Source organism: Saccopteryx bilineata, chromosome X, assembly GCF_036850765.1.
Source record: "Saccopteryx bilineata isolate mSacBil1 chromosome X, mSacBil1_pri_phased_curated, whole genome shotgun sequence".
Classification (NCBI taxonomy): Eukaryota; Metazoa; Chordata; class Mammalia; order Chiroptera; family Emballonuridae; genus Saccopteryx; species Saccopteryx bilineata.
This window is the reverse complement of record NC_089502.1, coordinates 39,424,474-39,444,847: the sequence shown is the minus strand read 5'-3', so window position 1 is coordinate 39,444,847 and position 20,374 is coordinate 39,424,474. Positions and strand designations below refer to the sequence as shown.

The window sequence follows — 20,374 nt, the reverse complement described above, 5'->3', positions numbered from 1 at the left end:
CACCTATGAGAAAGCAATCAATGAACAACTAAGGTGCCACAATGAATTGATGCTTCTCATTTCTTTCCCTTCTTGTTTGTCTGTCATTATCTGTCCCTTTCTCTGTCTATTTCACTTTAAAAATAAGATTTCTACTGTAGGCCATTTTGCTTGCTTGCCTTAGGCTATCAAGCCAATTGGGATAAGAAGAGAATGGAGAACTATGGTTTGTAACACCTCCACCAAACTGTAGAGCCCTTGGGTTAGGAAATTACCGTGTGTGTGTGTGTGTGTGTGTGTGTGTGTGTGTGTGTATTTTCACTGACTCAGGAGAGAAAGGTCACTTTCTTGAAGTCTGTCATCTCCTTTCATTGGGACAAGCACAGATTAAGACTGACTAGCTTTGGGCTTTTCACAACCTATTATTTTACTATTCACAGTGCCACGTCATAACTTCAGTTCTTGCTACCTGAACATAATTCTTGCTTCTTACCTAGCTTCTTACCCTTGATGGTTGAAACCAAATGCCAAACAGGTGCTTTCCTCAAATGAATATATCTCTCTCACACTTTTTGGACATTTCTGGAAAGCAGAATTAAACAAAGTACTTTTCAGTCAGGTCATGATCACGTAGAATAAGCCAGATGTCCACAAACCTGGATTCTAATATTAACCTCTTTCCTTACTTGCTAGATGAGATGGTACAAACCACTTAATTTCTTCATGCATTAGTTTCTTTCTGCCAAGTGAGGATAAAAATAGTATCTGCCTCAAATTAAAGAAAAATAAAGAAGATATGTGTAAAATGTTTAGCAAAGAATATAACAATATTTAGTGTTTACAAAATATTATTTGTTAGAATGAAGTACTAAATGAAATCAATATGAAAAACCTCAGCATGAAAGGAAAGAGACACTATTTTATTCCATATCCATTTCTCTCTAATGATTTGCAAGCAGACACTCACTAAATTATTTCAAGGTAACCAAAGAAATACCAGATTTCCTAGAAAAAAAGTCTTCAGGAAACCCCTGCTTCTAAACCAGGCATCACTTTTTATGAAGAGTGGACAAGCGAAACCAGACATTGATTTCAAAAGTAGTGATCCTATACATGAGAAGCTGCAGACCCTTAAACATAATTCAAAATTAGTGGAACTCTGAGACTGACTTGATTTAACTCCTGTTTAACTTCAAAATTGTCCTGACCTTGCAGGGCTGTTGTTGGAAAGGGGAAGAACACAATTACAGAACAGCTCTACACTACAGGCTCCTCCCAGGCACCCTGAACTATGATAGTCTGTTTACTGTTTTGAACATCAGATTACCTTGGTTATGTAAGTGCCAAACCAGATATTGTCTCTAATTTGGGCATGCTTCTACTTTGGCTGAACCATTTTTCTACATGCAAAAATAGAATGATACTGCAAGGTACACCTCTTTCACCAAGACTTTGTGAGGTAGAAAATTAGACAGTTTTAAAACAAAAACAAGATGTCAGAGTAATAGCAGTGTGAAAGATACTCCTGATCTTTCCTTTAGAAATTTCAACAAATTGAACAACTATGATGCAGTGAAGAAATCCAGCTGTGCTGGCAGGTGCACTTGAAAGATCTGTGCACTGAATGGACTGAAGGTGGGACAAGTTGAAAAGGGGGTCAGAAGATCAAATGCATTCACAGTAAGCTCTGAAGAAGAGACAAACTTTGAGTGACTGGGTCTTTTTCTGCCCAGAGGAGTGGTGAGATAGAGGGATAGAAGGGGAGATAAACCAAAGTTTTTGGCCAGAGAAAACTAAAGTGTGACCCCCTCAGCTGTCCCAGATCCTACCTCCCTCACCTCGCATATGGAGAGTGGTTGAAACAAACACCATGGCAAGCTCTCCAGAGTAATTCTCTTCTCTGAAAAACAAGGTGCTCCATGTCTGGTTTCTAGGTCTGTTGAGACCTGGGGAGGAGTGTCTGGAAGCTTGAGATCACCATTGCTAGAGCCATAAAGCCAGAAAACTGAAGCAGTAAGGCCAAAGTCTTAAAGCCAAAGCTGTAAAGCTCTCACGATATGCCCCACCCACCAACATGACTGCAGCCCCACAAAAACAACATCTCAGCAGACTACAGTGCAGGAACTTCACAGAGCTGAAACTTGTAATACAGCAACATATACTGGGAGAAACATCTCAAATTAAAATTTATTTTCCTTTTTTTCTTTTTATTCTATTTTTCTCTTTTGGATTTCATTTCCTTTAATTTTTATATATCTTAATATTACATTTTACTGGGTGCTCTGTTTTTTATTTTTTTGGTTTTTGAACTTTTATTCTGTGGTTTTTCTTCTTTATTTGTCATAATTTAAAAAATTCTTATGTATTTCATTGTATTATTATTTTTATTTTTTAGTTATTTTATTATTAGGGGAATTAACAACACCACTCTCGGATGCCATCAAGGAAGAAGAAATCAAATACCATGACTACACAAGATGGTGATGTAGTTCAGAAAGAAAATAATAAATTCTCTCCAGAAGAAAACCTTATTCACATGGAAGCCTTGGAGTTAAATGATAGAGAATTAAAAATTGAAGTTCTGAAAATACTCAACAAGACAAGAAGACACCAATAGGCAACATAGTGAGCTCAGAAAACAAAATGAACACCTCAGCAATGAGATTGAAACTTTAAAGAAAATAAAGAACTCAATACATGAACTGAAAACTGAGGTAGCAAGTTTGGCAAATAGAACAAGAAAGATAGGCAACTAGAGATGCTACAGAGAGAAGATGAGAGAAACTCATGAATTTAAAAAAATTAGAGAGCTCTGCAAAAATTATCTGACTCCATCAGAAAGAGCAATATAACAATAATGGGTATATTAGAAGAAGAAAAGAGGGAATAGAGAGCATATTTAAACATAATAAGAAAATCACAGGCTAGACTCACTAAGGAAAAAAAAGCAAGGACTCATATAAACAAAATTTGAAATGAAAAAGGAGAAATTACCACAGACATCATAAACATACAAAAGATCATAGAATATGATGAAAGATTATATGCCACCAAACTCAACAACCTAGCGGAAATATATAAATTTCTAAAAATATTCAGTCTTCCTAGACTGATTCACAAAAAACTAGAAAACCTAAAAAGACCTATAAGCAGGGAGGGAATAAAAACAACTATCAGAAACCTCTCCAAAAACAAAAGTCCAACACCAGATGGCTACGCTAGTGAATTCTACCAAACATTCAAAGAACATTTGTTTCCTATCCTTCTCAAAATCTTCAAAAAAAATAAATAAAAGAAGAAGCAATACTTCCTAACACATTTTAAGAGGCCACAAAACACTCATACAAAACCTGGCAAAGACAACACACAAAAAGGAAACTGCAGACCAATATCTCTGATGAAAACGGAAGCAATAAATCTTAAACAAAATGCTAGCAAATCAAATACAACAACACATTAAAAAAATAATACATTTCAATCAAGTGGGATTCATTCCAGGCACACAAGGATGGTTCAACATACAGAAATTGATCAATATAATGCACCAGATTAAAAAAACAAACAAAGAACAAAAATCTATATTTTTATCAATAGATGCAGAAAAAGCATCAATAAGCTATAACATCCTTTTATGTTTAAAACAATAAAGTCAGAATAGAAGCAACGTACTTCAACATAATAAAGGCCATATATGACAAACCATGAGGTAATATCATATTAAATGTTAAAAAATTAAGGTTTTTTTTTGCCTGACCAGGTGGTGGCGCCGTGGATAGAGCGTCAGACTGAGATGCGGAGGACCCAGGTTCGAGACCCCGAGGTCGCAAGCTTGAGCATGGGCTCATCTGGTTTGAGCAAAAAGCTCACCAGGGTTGACCCAAGGTCGCTGGCTCGAGCAGGGGTCACTCGGTCTGCTGAAGACCCATGGTCAAGGCACATATTAGACAGTAATCAATGAACAACTAAGGTGTCACAACAAAAAACTGATGATTGATGCTTCTCATCTCTCTCCCTTCCTGTCTGTCTGTCCCTATCTATCCCTCTCTCTGACTCTCTCTGTCCCTGAAAAAAAAAATTAAGGTTTTTTTCTCTAAAATCAGGAATAAGGCAAGACTGCTCACTCTGTCCACTCTTATTCAACATAGTTCTGGAAGTTCTGAATGTTCAGGCAGGAGAAAGAAATCAAAGGCATCCATATCGGAACAGAAGAAGTAAAGGCACCACTTTTTGCAGATGACATGATCCTGTAATACTGACATGATCCTGAAAATACTGAAGACTCCACCAAAAATCTATTAGAAACAATAAATCAATAAAGTCTCAGGATAAAAAATCAATATACAAAAGTCTATTACTTTCCTCTATGCCAACAATGAAACTTCAGAAAATAAACTAAAAAAAAATACAATTTATAACAATTTTACAACTGCAACAACAAAAATACCCAGAAATAAACTTAACATAAAATGTGAAGGACCTATATACTGAAAAATTAAAAACATTATTGAAAGAAATTGAAAAAGACACAATGAAATGGAAAATACTCCATGTTTAAGGATTGGAAGAATCAACAAAGTTAAAATAGCCATGTTACCCAAAGCATTATAAAAATTTAATGCAGTACCCATCAAAATCCCAATGTCTTTTTTTAAAGAAATAAAACAAAAAAATAATAACAGGTTTGTATGAACCCATAAAAAAACCTGAATAGCCAAAGCAATCCTGAAGAAGAATTAAGCCAGAGATATTACAGTACCTGACTTCAAATTGTACTGTAGAGCCACAATAATCAAAACAGCAAGGTATTGGCAGAAAAACAGACATACAGACCAATGGAACAGAATCAAGAGCTCAGAAATAAAACCACATATATATGAATAAATCATTTTGGACAAAGGAGCCAAAAACAAACAATGGAGAAAAGAAAGCCTCTTTAGTAAATGGTGCTGGGAAAATTGGAAAGCCACGTGCAAAAGAATGAAACTTGACTAAACTTTTTCCCCCGGAACAATATTTAATTCAAAATGGATCAAAGACCTAAGTATAAGTTCTGAAATTCTAAATTATATAGAATTGATGGGTGTCCAACATAATCAACAGTTCAAATGCTATAGAAATGTTTACCTGAAAGTTATGTGCTATTATTGTTCAATGTCACCCTGTAAAATTTAATTTTCTAAATAAAATTTTTAAAAAGAAAATAAATTTAAACAAAAACAAAAACAATAATAATAATAACAATAGTAGTGATAATTATACCATTTAATAAGTACATAGTTTGTGTCTGGGAAAACACTGCTAAAGACTCTGCATGCTCTTTTATTCAATTCTCTTAAGAATCCTGTGAGAAAGGTACTGTTAACTTATCCATTTGATATATGAGAAATTGGAGGCCCAAAGAGATTAAATAATTTGCCCAGGGTCTCATAACTAGTATTTTATAGTTTCTATTGGTATTGCAAATGAGATTTATTTTGTATCAGCTATCCCAGTAAGTTATTCCTGAAGTATAGGAAAGCTATTGATTTTCATAGGCTGATATTTTATCCAACTACGCTGCTGGACTTTCATATTAGTTTTAATATTTATTTTGCTTTAATATTTAATTTGCTTTAGGAATTTCATATTCATTTTAATATGGAAGTTCACTATCTTAGATTTCTATATAGCTGTACTGTTTGTCAATAATAGCAATTTTGTATTTGTCTTCTAATCCTTATTCTCTTATTTATGTTTCTTACTGTATTGCATTGGTTAAGACAACAAAGTGTTGAAGGGTAAGTAGTAATAGTGGCCATACTTATCTTGTTTCTCACCTTAATGTTTTCTCAAAGAATATTAGTAACAAAAACATGTTTATTAAGTACATATTTCCTGTGAGCACCTTTTGTTCCTTCATATTCATTTTGAAATATTCCCTAATTTTGGTGAGCTGTATATATTTTATATCATTCAATCCTTATGCCATTACTATAAGGAATATATATATCTTTTCATTTATATGGATAAGGATAGTAAAGGTAATAAAGATCAAATAATTTTCCCAAGATCACAAAGCTTGTATATGTTGGAACCAAAATTTAAACTTAAGCTGTGTGATTCCAAAGCTTCTGTCCATAGTTAAAATTACCTCCTGGTAGTTTTCTAAAAGTTTGTTATGGAAGTTCTCTTCTATTCTTCGTGTGCTGTTCTTTCTTTGTTTTTTGTTTGTTTGTTTTTGTTTTTGTCATGGAAGGATACTAAATTTTGTTGAATGTTTCTTTCTGCATCTATTGAAATGATTGTATTGTTTAACTTTTTAATCTGTCACTGTAGTGAATTACATTCATCAATTTGCTAATGTTGAACTATCCTTACATTACTGGGATGTATCATTAATAATAATGTATAATTTTAATAAGCTGCTAGATTCCTTTTGCTTTAGGAACTTTATACTTAGATTCATAAGTCAGATAAGTGTATAATTTTTTTTATCCTTTCTTATCTTGTTGGTCCAATTTGCAGGAGCAACTCATCTTTTCCTATACTATGAAATACATATCCCTGTCAATTTGTTCTATGATTTTTGTTTATTATTTTTCTACTTGTTGGATAAATTTTAGTAATTTTTCTTTTCTTAAAATTTTTTTCATTAAAATATATTAGTTTAAAATCTTGTGTAGTGTTTGTAATATCACCTTAGCATCAGTATTTATAAACCTATTTGGCTTTTTAGTGGCATTTATTTGTTTGAGGTTTTTTGTTTTGTTTTTATATTTTTTAGTACTTGATGTAGGCTTGACTTTTTAAAAAAAGTTTTGGTTTTGTCAATCAACTTTACTTTGGTTTTGTTTGTTTGAATGTTTTTAGCGAGAGGAGAGGCAGAGAGACAGATTCCAGCATGCGCCCCAACCAGGATCCACTCAGCAAGCCAACTAGGTAGCGATGTTCTGCCCATCTGGGGCTATTGCTCCATTGCTCAGCAACTGACTCATTTTTTTTTTTTTTTTTTTTTTTTTTTTTTTTAGCATCTGAGGTGAAGGCCACAGAGCCATCCTCAGTGCCAAAGGCCAAATCACTCAAACCAAGCCATGGCTGCAGGAGGAGGAGAGAGGGAGAGAGAGAAGGGGGAAAGAGAGGATGGAGAAGCAGATGGTTGCTTCTCCTGTGTGCCCTGACTGGTAATTGAACCCGGGACATCCACATGCCTGGCCAATGCTCTATTACTGAGCCATCTGACCAGGGCTTACTTTGTTTCCTATTTCACTATTTTCTGATTTTGTCTGTATCAATCCTTTCCCTCTACTTTCCATGAATTTATTTTACTTTGCTTTTTACAATTTCTGGAGTTTATAGCTTAATTCATTTATTTTTTCTTTGTTTTTATTTTTTAATAATTGAATGTAAGATCATATCTTATTCTCTCAATATTTCTTTGATTGCATACAACAGAATTTACTATGTATTGTTCTCATTCAGTTCTAAAGCATTTGTGGTATCAATTTAAATTCCCTTTGATCCTGGCCAGTTAGTTCAGTCAGTTAGTTCATCATCCAAAAATACTAAGGTTGAGAGTTCAATCCCAGTCATGACACAAAGGAAGTGACTAATAAATTCACAACTAAGTGGAACAACAAATGAATGCTTCCTCTTTCTCTCTGTCTCTTCCTCTCTTTGCCCCTCTAAAAATCAATCAATAAAAAAGAAATCCTTTTTTTCTTGAAAAGCCATTAAAAGTGTTTTGTGTTTTTAACTTCTAGATGTACATTGCATTGGGCCTGTGTGATGGCTGTGGGGTAGTTGGTTAGCTTTTTATTGCTGATTTCCTGTTGTTTTTGAGTCCTGCATGATTGGATTTTGAATCTGTGTTCTCAATCAATACAAACAGTAATTGTCTGTGTAGTGTGTGTCTCTGTTTCCCAACGTAGAGGCAGTATGATTTTGACTATTTTTTATATTCAACACTACCTAGAAGTAAACATTTGGGGATTTGAGAAATGACACTGAATGTCAGCTCCAAAAAGTCAATTAATCTACTGAGAGAAGGGCAGCTCCTTCCCTAAAGACCTTCCTCTTCAGGGTTTGAGAGAAAGTTATTTGCCTTATGAGCCCTCTTTGCCAGGCAGAACAGACTTACCATGTTGATTCATCTACTACTAGTGGCTTGTAACAATGCTGAAGTGTCCTGGCTAGTTGGTTATTGGCACATCCCATAGGTCACGTGGGATTGAGGAAGTAGAATCTTCAAATTTTTGTCGTGGAAATGAAAACTTCTGTAAGTCTATGGAAGTTAGTAAGTACTTTTGGTTAATTTTAATTATATTCAACACAACTGCCTTCTTGCTCTTCAAACCTAGTGTCTTTAGCAAAAGAGATCATTTGTATATTACCTTATAATCTCTGATATTCATTCACTTATGTTTATAATTTTTGAGTAGTTGTCTTGTCTTCCCAATTATATTTTAAGTTTCTTGAGTTCAAGGATGGAATCTTACTATGTTCTATCGTAGTTTCTTAATTAAATAGTACAGAATAAGCAAAATAAAATAATAAATAAATGCTTATTGAAAGAATAAATGAAATGGGTTGATAAAGACCAGATATTCTTAGCAAAATAAAACAAAAATAAAGCTAAATATATCTTTTTTCTTGCTTAACAGTCTGGATAGGTATTTCATCTCCCTTTATATCTTACTATAAGAACACAGTTTTATTGTCTTGTGACATAGTCTTTATAACATATCTGAGGACAGGTAACTCCTTCAAGCTGTTGCAGTGGTCTCTCTTTTCTTCCACCACAACTGCCAATTCCCCAGTGCCACCTAATACACATATCCTGAGAATGGCGGATGTTAATTTGTTTTGCAAATGAATACAGCCATTTTCTTCCAACTAGATCCCAGCACAGTGTTTTGTTTTTATGCCCACATCCTTTGTTTTTAATGTCCTTGCTTCCTTAATGATCCCTAATTGGGCTATTTCACAGACTTTTTCTGACTCTTCTTCTTTCTCATTTCTGTATCATTAATAACAGTGCAGGAATAAAGCAAGACCTGACAATGTTTTCTGTTAACCTTTCTGCCAGATACTCCTATGCAGTGCACTGGGTTATCTATTAGCTATTATTATTATTATTATTACTATTATTATATTACTATTACTATTATTGCCATTTTCTACTCATTTAAGCCATTACAAAATGATTTTGCATTATATAGGCACAATGTAACCCTAAAAGAAAGGAACAAACTCCAGTGAATTTACACCAACCCCTACCTGTTTTGAAGCCCCTACCTTTCACTGCTGAATTTGATCACCTAGATGAACAAAGCAGGTTAGTTTTGCTCTATGTATGCCAGTACTTTGGGACTTCAGAATGGTTGCATGTCTAGGTCAAGACATGCCTCACATGGAGCCATTTTGCTATTCTGAGGCTGAGTTTTATGGGGGTTTTTTTTGACAGAGACAGAGAGAGAGTAAGAGAGAGGAGCAGATAGGGACAGACAGGAAGTGAGAGAGATAAGAAGTATTAATTCTTCATTGCAGCTTCTTAGTTGTTCAGTGATTGCTTTCTCATAAGTGCTTTGACTGGGGGGCTACAGCAGACTAAGTGACCCCTAGCTCAAGCCAGCAAGTTTTGGGGTCAAGCCAGTGACCCCTCACTCAAGCTGGTGAGCTCCTGCTCAAGCCATATGAGCCCATGCTCAAGTGGGAAATCTTGAGGTTTCGAACCTGGGTCCTCTGTGTCCTAGTCCAAAGCTCTATCCACAGCATCCAAAGCACCACTACCTGGTCAGGAGGCTGAGCTATGTTTGCTTCAGAAAAAAATCTCTGCAATTCCTCACTACAAGGAAATCTTTGCAATTCAGGTAGAACTAAGGACAGCAATGAGGTAAGAAGGTTCATTTAAAGCTCCAGAATGGTTTAATCTAAAGTTAAGGCCTTTGTATACTTGCACTCATCACTATAACCTATGAATGGTTCTTTCAAATGAATCATAGACCTTAGATTTGGAAAGGATTTTTGAGGCTATCTGATGTAGCTACCTTTCTTCATCTAGGAGTGTTTTGTGATCTCCCTTTACAGATTGGGCAACTGAAACCTACAGAAAAATACCATTCTGTAGTCCCTGGATCATCTGAATGCTCCATACTTGACCTTGTCACTCTTTGTACTCTGCTTGTGTTGTGCTATTCTGTCTTGGTTACTTCTTTGATTTGATGATCCTCTCCAAAGAGTTCAATCATGTTGCTACATGCTGGGCATCTAGTGAGGAGAATTTTCACTTTTATCTCTTAAAATTGAGCATCTATCTGACTTACTCCTGTTCACCTATAGAGAATTATTGTACCCTTTAATGTAGTTATACCTCTCCACAGCCTCTGGATCTGCATGTGGTTCTTTCATGGGAAAGCTGCCATTTCCCAACCCTTTGATATCTATATTAAAGTATTTTTTTCCAATTATACTTCATAGGGTGCATGTACTCATCAGGGAACTCTCAGAGTTAATGAGTGATTGAATATCAGACTCCAGAATCCATGTAAATTGCCCAACCTAATGGGGAAGCCTGTTGCATACTTATACTATTTAGCTAGATATCAAATGTGTTTTGGAAGATTTTTACATACCTCATTGAGGAAACCAGTTCACAGAGGCCATACTGATCCTTGGAAACTGATATCACTGGATTCATAGCCTACATAATACAATAATGAGTACTGAACAAGTTCTGTTGCATTGGACACATTATAAATTTTCTGTGACTTAATTTCCTTATCTTGCACAGGATAATAATAAATCTCTCAGGTCTTTTGGGAAGGATTGAGATAATCCACATAAAGAGTTTAGCTCATGCCTGACCTGTGGTGGCGCAGTGGATGAAGTGTCAACCTGGAAAGCTGAGGTCACCAGTTCAAAACTCTGGGCTTACCTGGTCAAGGCACATATGGGAGTTGATGCTTCCTCCTTCTCCTTTGTGTCTCCCTTCTCTCTCTCTCTCTCTCTCTCTCTCTCTCTCTCTCTCTTTCTCTCTCTCCTCTGCCAAATGAATAAATTATTTTTTTTAAAATAATTTAGCCCACATAGTACCTACCTCATTGTAAAGATTTAATGCATTGCTGTTATCATCATCATCATCACCTCTAGCTACATTTCAGGTTTTTTGTAAGATTTTTTTTGTAAGATTATTAAATAAAATTATATCAACTACATAGCAGGGGTTCTTGCCCTTCATAGACTCCCCAAAATAGAAACTCTTATGATTATGGTTATTAAAGTGCTGGGAGTACAGTCACGAAACTGACTTTTCTGGAACATGAAGTTCTAGTATTTAGTGGTTTATCATGAGCAAATAGTACTGCTCACATTTTCTAATGCAAGTCCACTTGTCCCCACCAGAGAGTAAAGTGATAAACATCATGGAACCCTTTAAATTGGATCATCTTGCTGCGGTTTCTCATTAATCCTTTCTAAAGTAGTACTAAAACATACTCTCAGAAAATAATTTCTTTTGAGGGTAGAATTGTAACAAATATATTACCAAGGTGGCTAACTAATAGACACATTTTTTTAGATATGCTCTGATTACTTTGTATCAATCTTGCTTTAATTTCAGCATCACCTGCACACCCTACCTTCTATATAAACAGCAAGCCAAATTTGTGTGCAGGAAATCACAAGGGATTAGAATTAAGAGAAACATTGATTTTACTTCAGACTCCAGCATTTACTAGCTCTATGACATTGGTTAGTCTCTGAATGTGTCTGAATGTCAGTTTCCTTATTTATAAAACTGATGTAGAAATCGTTTCTCAACCCCTTATTCAAAAGCTTGAGGCAAGATAGGTTTCATAGTTCCTTTTTTAAATACTTCATGGTGTGCAACACCTTCAGTGGGATATAGAATAGAACCCAATAATCAACCATATCAATATTTCCACAATGAAAAGTATGAATATTTACAGTTAAAAAGCCTCACAGGTGTTTCACTGCACACAATTTAGCAGGAAACATAAAAAAACTGGTTTTCAGTGCTTTCTAGAATTTGGAATTATTGATAAGGGGATGAAGAATTGCACTTGACCTCATGAGATTATTCTAAGGATTAGATGAAATACATTATGTGTAGAGTGCATCCGCTGACCTTAAATTGAAATTCAGACACATCTGGGTGTACGAAGACCTCTGGGTCTCTATTTATTTGAAACTATCTGTGGAAGGGAAACAGTTATATAAAAAAGGACTGTGTCTGAAACCTAGGGCTATGGGCACGTAAGAACAATCTGGTAGAACATGATGGTGTTTTTTCTCCAGGTGCTAGCACCAAGTTGAAAAGTCTGAGTCGGTGTGTTGCAGTTATATGGGGGATGAGGGTGTATTCTATAGTGTTGCTGCAGGAAGAAGCTGGAGCTCTTCTCAAATGGACTTCACTGAGTGAAGGTAGAAGCAATGTTGTTTTTTTGTTCAGGTAACAAAGTGTTTCATGGAACAAAAACTAAACATTTCCATCCTTCCACATACCATCATTGGTAGCTTCATCCAAATCTTCTTGAAGGGAGGGAAGCACCATTTAAGCTCCTTATGGATTTGGAGAATACATGCTCCACCCCAGCAAGGACCTCTGTGTTCCCACAGCCAGAGGTACCCATGAGCAGTTAGAGCAAGGCTGGGGGACTGCTATGGACTATCTTTTCTTAGGAATGTAAGCCCTTAAAAAAAAAACTCTTGTCTGCTATGGTCCCTGCTCAATCCCTCGCAACAGGGCATGTGCCTGGCACATAGTACATATCTAAATTTTTTTCTTCAATTAATTTCTTGGCAGTTTACATTCATTAGAAGAGGGGGGTTAGAAGAACAACATAAAACATATTGTTCTTGAGCATTGTCAGAAATAACTGGGGAGACATTCAGGGTGACTGAGGTCTATAGTTGAGCAAGAGGAAACACAAGTCAGTGACACGTGAAAGTTATTAAAGTGCATATGATTTTACTTACTATCAAGGTCAGATATGGCCTGAGGGAACTTGAGACATTAACATTTTATGAGTGTTTAAAATGTCTTCTGGAGCACTCTGGATATTAGATAGCTAAGCTTCATATAGACAACAAGTGGCTCTGGAAAGATTCTGATTATAAAGAAGACCTTTAGGGTAGGATGAGGGTAGAGGAGCAGGGGCTGGTTGTGACAGATTCTTTTTGGGGTTTAGCTGTTCCATTTAGCCCTTGTGATGTTAGTTGAGAGGAAAGGAGAGACAATAATAATAGGTTTTGGAAAAAAGCAAAAAAGAAAAGATTTTCTGTTGTTCTCTGGTGCCAAGAGGAAACCAGATTTATTTGAATTAATACTATTAAGGTGAATTCCTTTGCATCCATGTGCTGCCAAGCATTGGTAAATGCAAATTACATATGTCAAATATACAGCATTTCTTGTGACGTATGATATCCCTCCCTCCAGTAACTATTTTTAAATTTATAATATTTCCCTCAAATCCCCCTCCTCCATCTCTGCTCCTTGATTGTGAACTTCTTGAGCTTAGGGAACACAACTTGTTTTCCAATGCCTAGCATGCTTCCTGACACAGAGTAGGTGTTAATAAAAAATATTTATTGAATGAATGAAACATTGATAATTAGGATATGAATATACAAATTAATGCCACAGAAATAGTGAAAATAAATTATTTTCTCTCAAACTGGATATATCCTGTCTGACATGAACACTAACAATTTGCTTAGCAAACTAGTCTTTGATAGAAAATGTAAAATATAACTTTATTCTACCTTAGGTCTAAGATTATCAGAAAACTGGATTGGACAGGTCCAAATGAATGAGTTTTTCCTGTTTGTTGTTCTTGTTGTGGCTTTTGACATTCTTTTCCATAAATCAGAATACAGCACAGAAATTATAACCAGTCTTTTCCTTCATACAAGTCCATATGTCATAGCTGCTGGCTTCAGTTGGCTCACATTTCCTAAGTAGTCCCTTACCTCATTTTGGTTGATGGCTATTTTTATGAGGTCTTCATGAATTGCTGTTCACCTAAATTAGTCTATTCATTTCTCTGCAAGCTGACTTTTAAAAAGGCTCCACTCTTGTAAGCTTGAATCATTACTCATTCTATCCTCTGTCACCTGTTACAAGACTACTTTTTGGTCTCTTTCTTTTTTCCTTGATTTATGCACATAAGCCTGTCTGTTCTTAACCTCTTCTTTAAGTGGTGCCTTTCTGCCTTTCCTTTTAAACCTTAAATATGTTCTAAACATTTGAACAAATTTACTATATTCTTGTGTCCTTTCACCCCCTGTTTTCATGACAACCAATTGTTGGTCTTTTTGAACAGCTTCTGCACATAGGATTTTATCTATGATTTTTTCATTTTAGGAGATGCAACACTATGCTCTTGACAGTAAACAAGGAAGGAATTTTTATTCAGATGATATCCACAATGGGCTATTGCTTCCTATGCTGTATACAGCAACTTATTTGTTTATACATGACTTTCACTTGATTCATAAATACTGCATACCTCTAGATGCCTGGCAGAGTGTTAGGCACTTGAAAAGATAATGGCAAACATGGCCGTATCATCAAGCATTGACCTTATTCATTTTATTTATGGATAGTCAACTCTACCTATAATATAGATAAAGACAACTTCAAAATTATGTTTATCTGTTTGTTTGAAGATATACCCATCTTGATTAATTTTATGTTAAAAATTAATTTCTATTTCTTGAGATATAACATTCAATAAACCCATAGTGTGCTGGAGAACTAGCTGAGTGGTCCATTCAAATGTTACCATGACATCTTCAGAGGGGACCGCATGATACTTCATGATGTTTCTCTAATATTGTTTGCATACACATTTCTATTGCTTTTTGGATTATCTGTGTGAGCATCCAAAGGACAGGCACTGGGACAATTTGACTCAATTTGTACGAAAACTAAGCTCAGAACCACATCATTCCATTGCTTCTAAAATAATATCTACAAGAAGTTAATGATTCATTGTTGTTCCTTAGGTAGTGTTTTTCTACCTTTCTTTTGCCACCCTAAATATGGTCTAAACATTTGAACTAATGAATTATATTCTTGTTTGTGTCCTTCCTTCTTCCCCTGTTTTCATAACAGCCAGTTCTTGATGTGATATAAAATGCAATGAAATAAAACTCATCACATGCTGTGAATATTTAGTCCCAATTGTGAGACAACTTCTAAACATGGGTTGCTTATCCTCTTTTTGTCCTTATGGGTTTTTAGATTCTACCTTCAAACCAAGCTCTACATCAGATAGTGTCATCTCCTCCCCATTGCTTCCTTGGGACCTGTTTTCCTTGCTGAGATGTGGATGGGTGGTGTCCAGTTACTTTCTAGTTGAGCAGAATAAGTTATAATCTCTGATGTAAACCTTTTGGATGGTTCATACCAGGTTAGTTTCAAACTACCTTGTCCAGCAGCTGAGACTTTAAGCCTCTAAATGTTTCTGAAATTTACTTATCACCCTGATTCAGAAACTTTGAAACTATCCCTTTATTAACGTAGGTAAATGTCTGAGGTTTTATTGTGATTTGCTTTCATGCCTTCCTTTGTGTGTGTGTGTTTGCAACTGTAATATATTTGAAAAACTATCACTTTCTCTAAAAGCTTTACAAATGAACTATTGAGTACATGGCTTAATCCATTTCTCTGAGCCAGTGTACAAGTAGTTTTGGAGCAAGAGTTCATCCAAAATTGGCTAGGGAGAGAATCTCCTTAGAAGAAATGCATTTGGTAGTACCCTTTTCCCACAGGGATAATGTTCTAAGGCTTCTAGTGGATAACTGAAATCTCAGAGCGTACTGAACCTTATATAAGCTATGTTTTTTCCTATACATACATGGCTATGATAAAGTTTAATTTATAAATTGGGCACTGGAAGAGATTAAAAGCAACAACTAATACTAAATTATAACAATATATTGTAACAAAAGTGATATGAATATGACACTATTAAGTAAAATAAGTGTTACTTGAACACAAGGACTCCAAATACCATCACAGTCAATATGATAACTATTATAGCTACTAAGTGACTAATGGACAAGTAGAATATGTAGCATGGATAAGCTGGAAAAAGGGATGATTCATGTCCCAGGTATGAGGGAACAGGAAGGTTTGACATTTCATCATGCTACTCAGACTGACACACAATTTAAAAGGTATGAATTATTTATTTCTGGACTTTTCTATTTAATACTTTTGGACCATGACTGCAAGTGACGGAAATCACATAAAGCAAAACTGTGGATATGGGGGACCACTGTATTATTGATATTATTTATAGTATAACAGTTTTCCAGAAATTGCAGAAATCATCCAACTTATGTTCAAGTTGAATTATTTTTAAAAGTCATATTTATGATTTTAAAAATTGAATTTATTGGAGTAACATTGTTATTAGCATTATACAAATTTCAAGTGAACAACTTTCTGTGTTCACCACCCATAGTCTAGTCTCCTTCCATCACCATATATTTAACCCCCTTTACCATCTTCATCCTCCCTTCATTTCCTTTCCCCTCTGGTAACCACCACGATTCTGTCTGTATCTATGAATTTGGGATTTTGTTTATTTGTTGATTGCTTTATATCCCACATGTGAGTAATATTATACTGCTCTTGTCATTTTCACTCAGCATAATCCTCTCAAGATCCATTTATGCTATCACAGTGGCAATAATATCATATTTTTGTGGCCGAGTAGTATTCTATTGTATATATGCACCACATCTTCTTCATGTAATCATCCATCTAAGACCATATAGGTTGTTTTTATGTCCTGGACACCATGAATAATGCCACAATAAACATAGGGGCACATATCTCTTTATAAATAAGTGTTTACATATTGTGGGGGTAAATACCTATTAAAGGACTGGTGGTTCAATATGGTAGCTCTATTCTTAATTTTTAGAAGGACCTTAGATGTCATTTTTAAACAAGAAAATTTAATTGTTTAAAAATGGCAATGTTGTTTTAAAGTAAAACAGTGCATTGTAGCCAGTCAAATCCACGGACTAGAAAATGGTTTTTCAAGTTAGTTGGTCTGTTTTAATCAAGGTTATTCCAAGGCTCCACTAAAGTAGCCATGAGGTTACTCCCCAATCTCACTGTCAATCTCAGGCTTCTAAATCAGCATGCATAAAAATTTATGGCAGAAAAGAAAGATGCTCTGAGCCAAGGACTGGCTTTACTCTGAATACGATCAGGTTATAGTTAACCAGATAGCTGAGGCTCATCATCACCACAAGCATTTTAAATTTCTTCTTTTTTTAAGTGAGAGGAGGGGAGAGAAAGAAACAGACTTCTGCATGCACCCCAACTGAAATCTACCCAGCAACTCCTGTCTGGGGCTGATACTTGAATCAACTGAGCTATCCTCAGTGCCTGAGGTCTACAGTCGAACCAATTGAGCCACTGGCTGCAAGAGGGGAAGAGAGAGAAAAGGGGAGAGAGAAGGGAAAAGAAGCATATGGTCACTTCTCATGTGTGCCCTGACCAGGGATTGAACCAAGGGTGTCCGCACGCCAGACTGATGCTCTATCCACTGAGCCAGCCAACCAGGGCCTTAAATTCCTATTTAAGAAAATGACCTGTTTTTGTCTTAATCTTGGAATTGTTAATAAGTCTGGCTTACATTACATCTATGCATGCATAAGTCTGTCTTTGAAAACATGAAGTAGATTACTACCTGATGATGAAGATCCCTTGCGGTGGCCCACGTCAGAACAAAACTTGTGTGTGAAAGGGCTCCTAAGCAGTGTGACTGGCAATATTTCTCCACCAATAATAGCCTTCCTTATTTTCTTTCCCAAATCCTGCAGTGGCTTCTACACTTCCACCTCTGAAAGACATTTCTTTGAGTCAAACATTCCCCATGTGAGAGGGTCTTCCTAAAATACAGAAACCTAAAAGAAGCAATATGTGAAATTGGTAAGACTGTACTGGGAGGTCCATAAGATTTCCTTCTTCCTAAATTCAGGAAAGAAAGGAGCTGCTGCTTTTAGCTCATTGGGCTCCTAAGTGTGCTGGGAGAAGTCCCCAAAACAAAGGACAGAATGCAGGAAAAGAAATAACTAATTAAGAGTAGTTCAGTCCTGTCCTGTCCACTGGTCATTGTCTTAAACTGTAAAGAGAAGACTTTGATATCAGCATGTATGGAAGGCAGAGGGTTAAAAGTTGAATATAGTAAAAACAATAAACTTATTTGAAGTTGCTCTTTTGGGGATTCTAGATTATTTAGATTTTAAAATCTAAGGAATTTGAAGGCTATATGATATAATAGGATACTTTGACCATAACTCCCTCTATTAGTCGAATCCAAATAGAGCCTAAGAGGAAGAGTGAAAAATCCTTAGCACCTCATCCCCTGCAGTATAACTTTGATAAAGATCTAATAATTTTAAATGAAGTAAGAGGGAGAATACTGCTCTCTCTACTTCTCTTTTAAGAATAGAGTCAGAGGTTGTTTGCTTTAAATTACAGAAAGCCAGGTTAAGAGTTCTTTCTGGCCTTACATGGGTGGTGAAAATTAAAAAAGATCAAAGACATCCAAAGATTAATGGAAAAGTATATTTCTTCTCCTGGTTACAAAGACACCCTACGTAATTCAAAAGAGAACCAGCAAATTACCACGGAATTCTGCTCCAACAGGCAGTGCTCAAGTGGGAGTCAGAGCCTTTGTTTCCAGGGCTTTGTGGGGGCCAGAACCATAGTGAACATAATTAAGCCTAACTAATTCCCTGAATGGGGGAAAGGTCAATTTTGATTTGTAAGAAGCTTGAATTTGAAAATATGTTTAAAGAAATACCACGTTATAATTTCCAAAAACCTACAGTCTGACTTTGGTTGGTGCCTGTGTTCTGAGTTGTCCTGTGTCTTAAGGCCTTGAACAAACAGATAAGGGTTATAATTAGCATATTAGTCATTTGAATGCAAAGTGCAGCTAAAAACCATGTTAGTATACTCCCTTAGCAGGTTGTCACTTTCTTATTTTTATATTATTAATCTGCCTAGCAACCTTCTCTCTTTCCTTTTTAGCACTAAGCTTTAGCCTACCATGTCAGAATTCATTAAATTTTACATATTAACAAGTAGAATGAATAAGGAGTGTGTTGGGGGAGGAAGGTGAACAACTTTTAAAAATCAACATGAACATATTTTAAATTTATACTTAGCTGACCTTTAAAACTCACCATTTGATTCATATTTATTTTTTTGCTGAGTAGCAAATGTATTCTCTTGGACAATTAAAAAGGGGGAAGGGGCAAACTGTTTCAAATGCCCCTCCCCCACAAGTGATCTAATCAAGTAAACACCACAGAATATTGAATGTAATAAATTTTTGCGTTATAATAAAATAAGGATTGATTATGAGACTCAACAGGTGCTTAATTATATGGAACAAGAGCACATTGAGATCTGCATCTATTAAACACATCTGTGATAGCCAATCCTGTGTGCACATATTAACTTTGATTTTAAATTCACACCTGAGACCACTTAATTTGAAGTGTGACTGAGTTATGTTTGGGAAGGGAGAAAAGGGAGAGAGAGGACTTCAGCTACAGTTTTACACAAACAGCCAGTGTCTTTAACATTTTACTATATAAATGGAAGAAAAGAGCTATGTTCTTTTCCATGTTGAATACACCATAAGGCAAAACAAGTAAGGATTGCATAAAATCCTCAGAGAGGACCAAGCTTAAAAGACTGCCCCTTGGGAAAATTCCCCAATTCTACTTTCTGGCCCTGTGAGATTCAGACATTCTGAGAAAGATGGCCAGAATTTATGCACAAGCTTAAGGAGGAAAGATAATTCTTAAACAATGAAATTCTTAATGCAGTCATTCTCAAATTTTGCTTCACATTAGAATATGAGATTAGATTCCGAGGAGACGTTTTAAAACTCTGATACCCAGATTCTTACTATACAATTAGATTATAATGTCTGAGTATCAACCATGTACTATCAGAGACAGGACTGCAGTCCCACAAAATCATGTTTATTGTAAAAGTGCCTCTAAAATAGGGAGAAGAGAGCATCTTTTTTTTAAATTTTATTTATTCATTTTTAGAGAGGAGAGGGAGAGAGAGGAGAGAGAGGAGAGAGAGACAGAGAGAGGGGGGGAGAGACAGAGAGAGAGAAGGGGGGAGGAGCTGGAAGCATCAACTCCCATATGTGCCTTGACCAGGCAAGCCCAGGGTTTCGAACTGGTGACCTCAGCATTTCCAGGTCAATGCTTTATCCACTGCGCCACCACAGGTCAGAGCGAGAGCATCTTTTTTTTAACATTTGGGTTTCAACTGAGTGATTCTGAAGAAGGTCTAAAGAAGCAAGAATAAATTCTGGATTGATTGCTGTTTCTGAGG

The 20,374-nt window shown here is 35.8% G+C and overlaps 1 protein-coding gene across 2 annotated transcripts in view; it reads left to right on the top strand.

The window, feature by feature from the left end:
• Positions 1-20,374, top strand: part of PAK3 (p21 (RAC1) activated kinase 3) — a 284,659-nt gene that overhangs the window by 137,875 nt on the left and 126,410 nt on the right. The gene's annotated exons all lie outside the window — the stretch shown is intronic.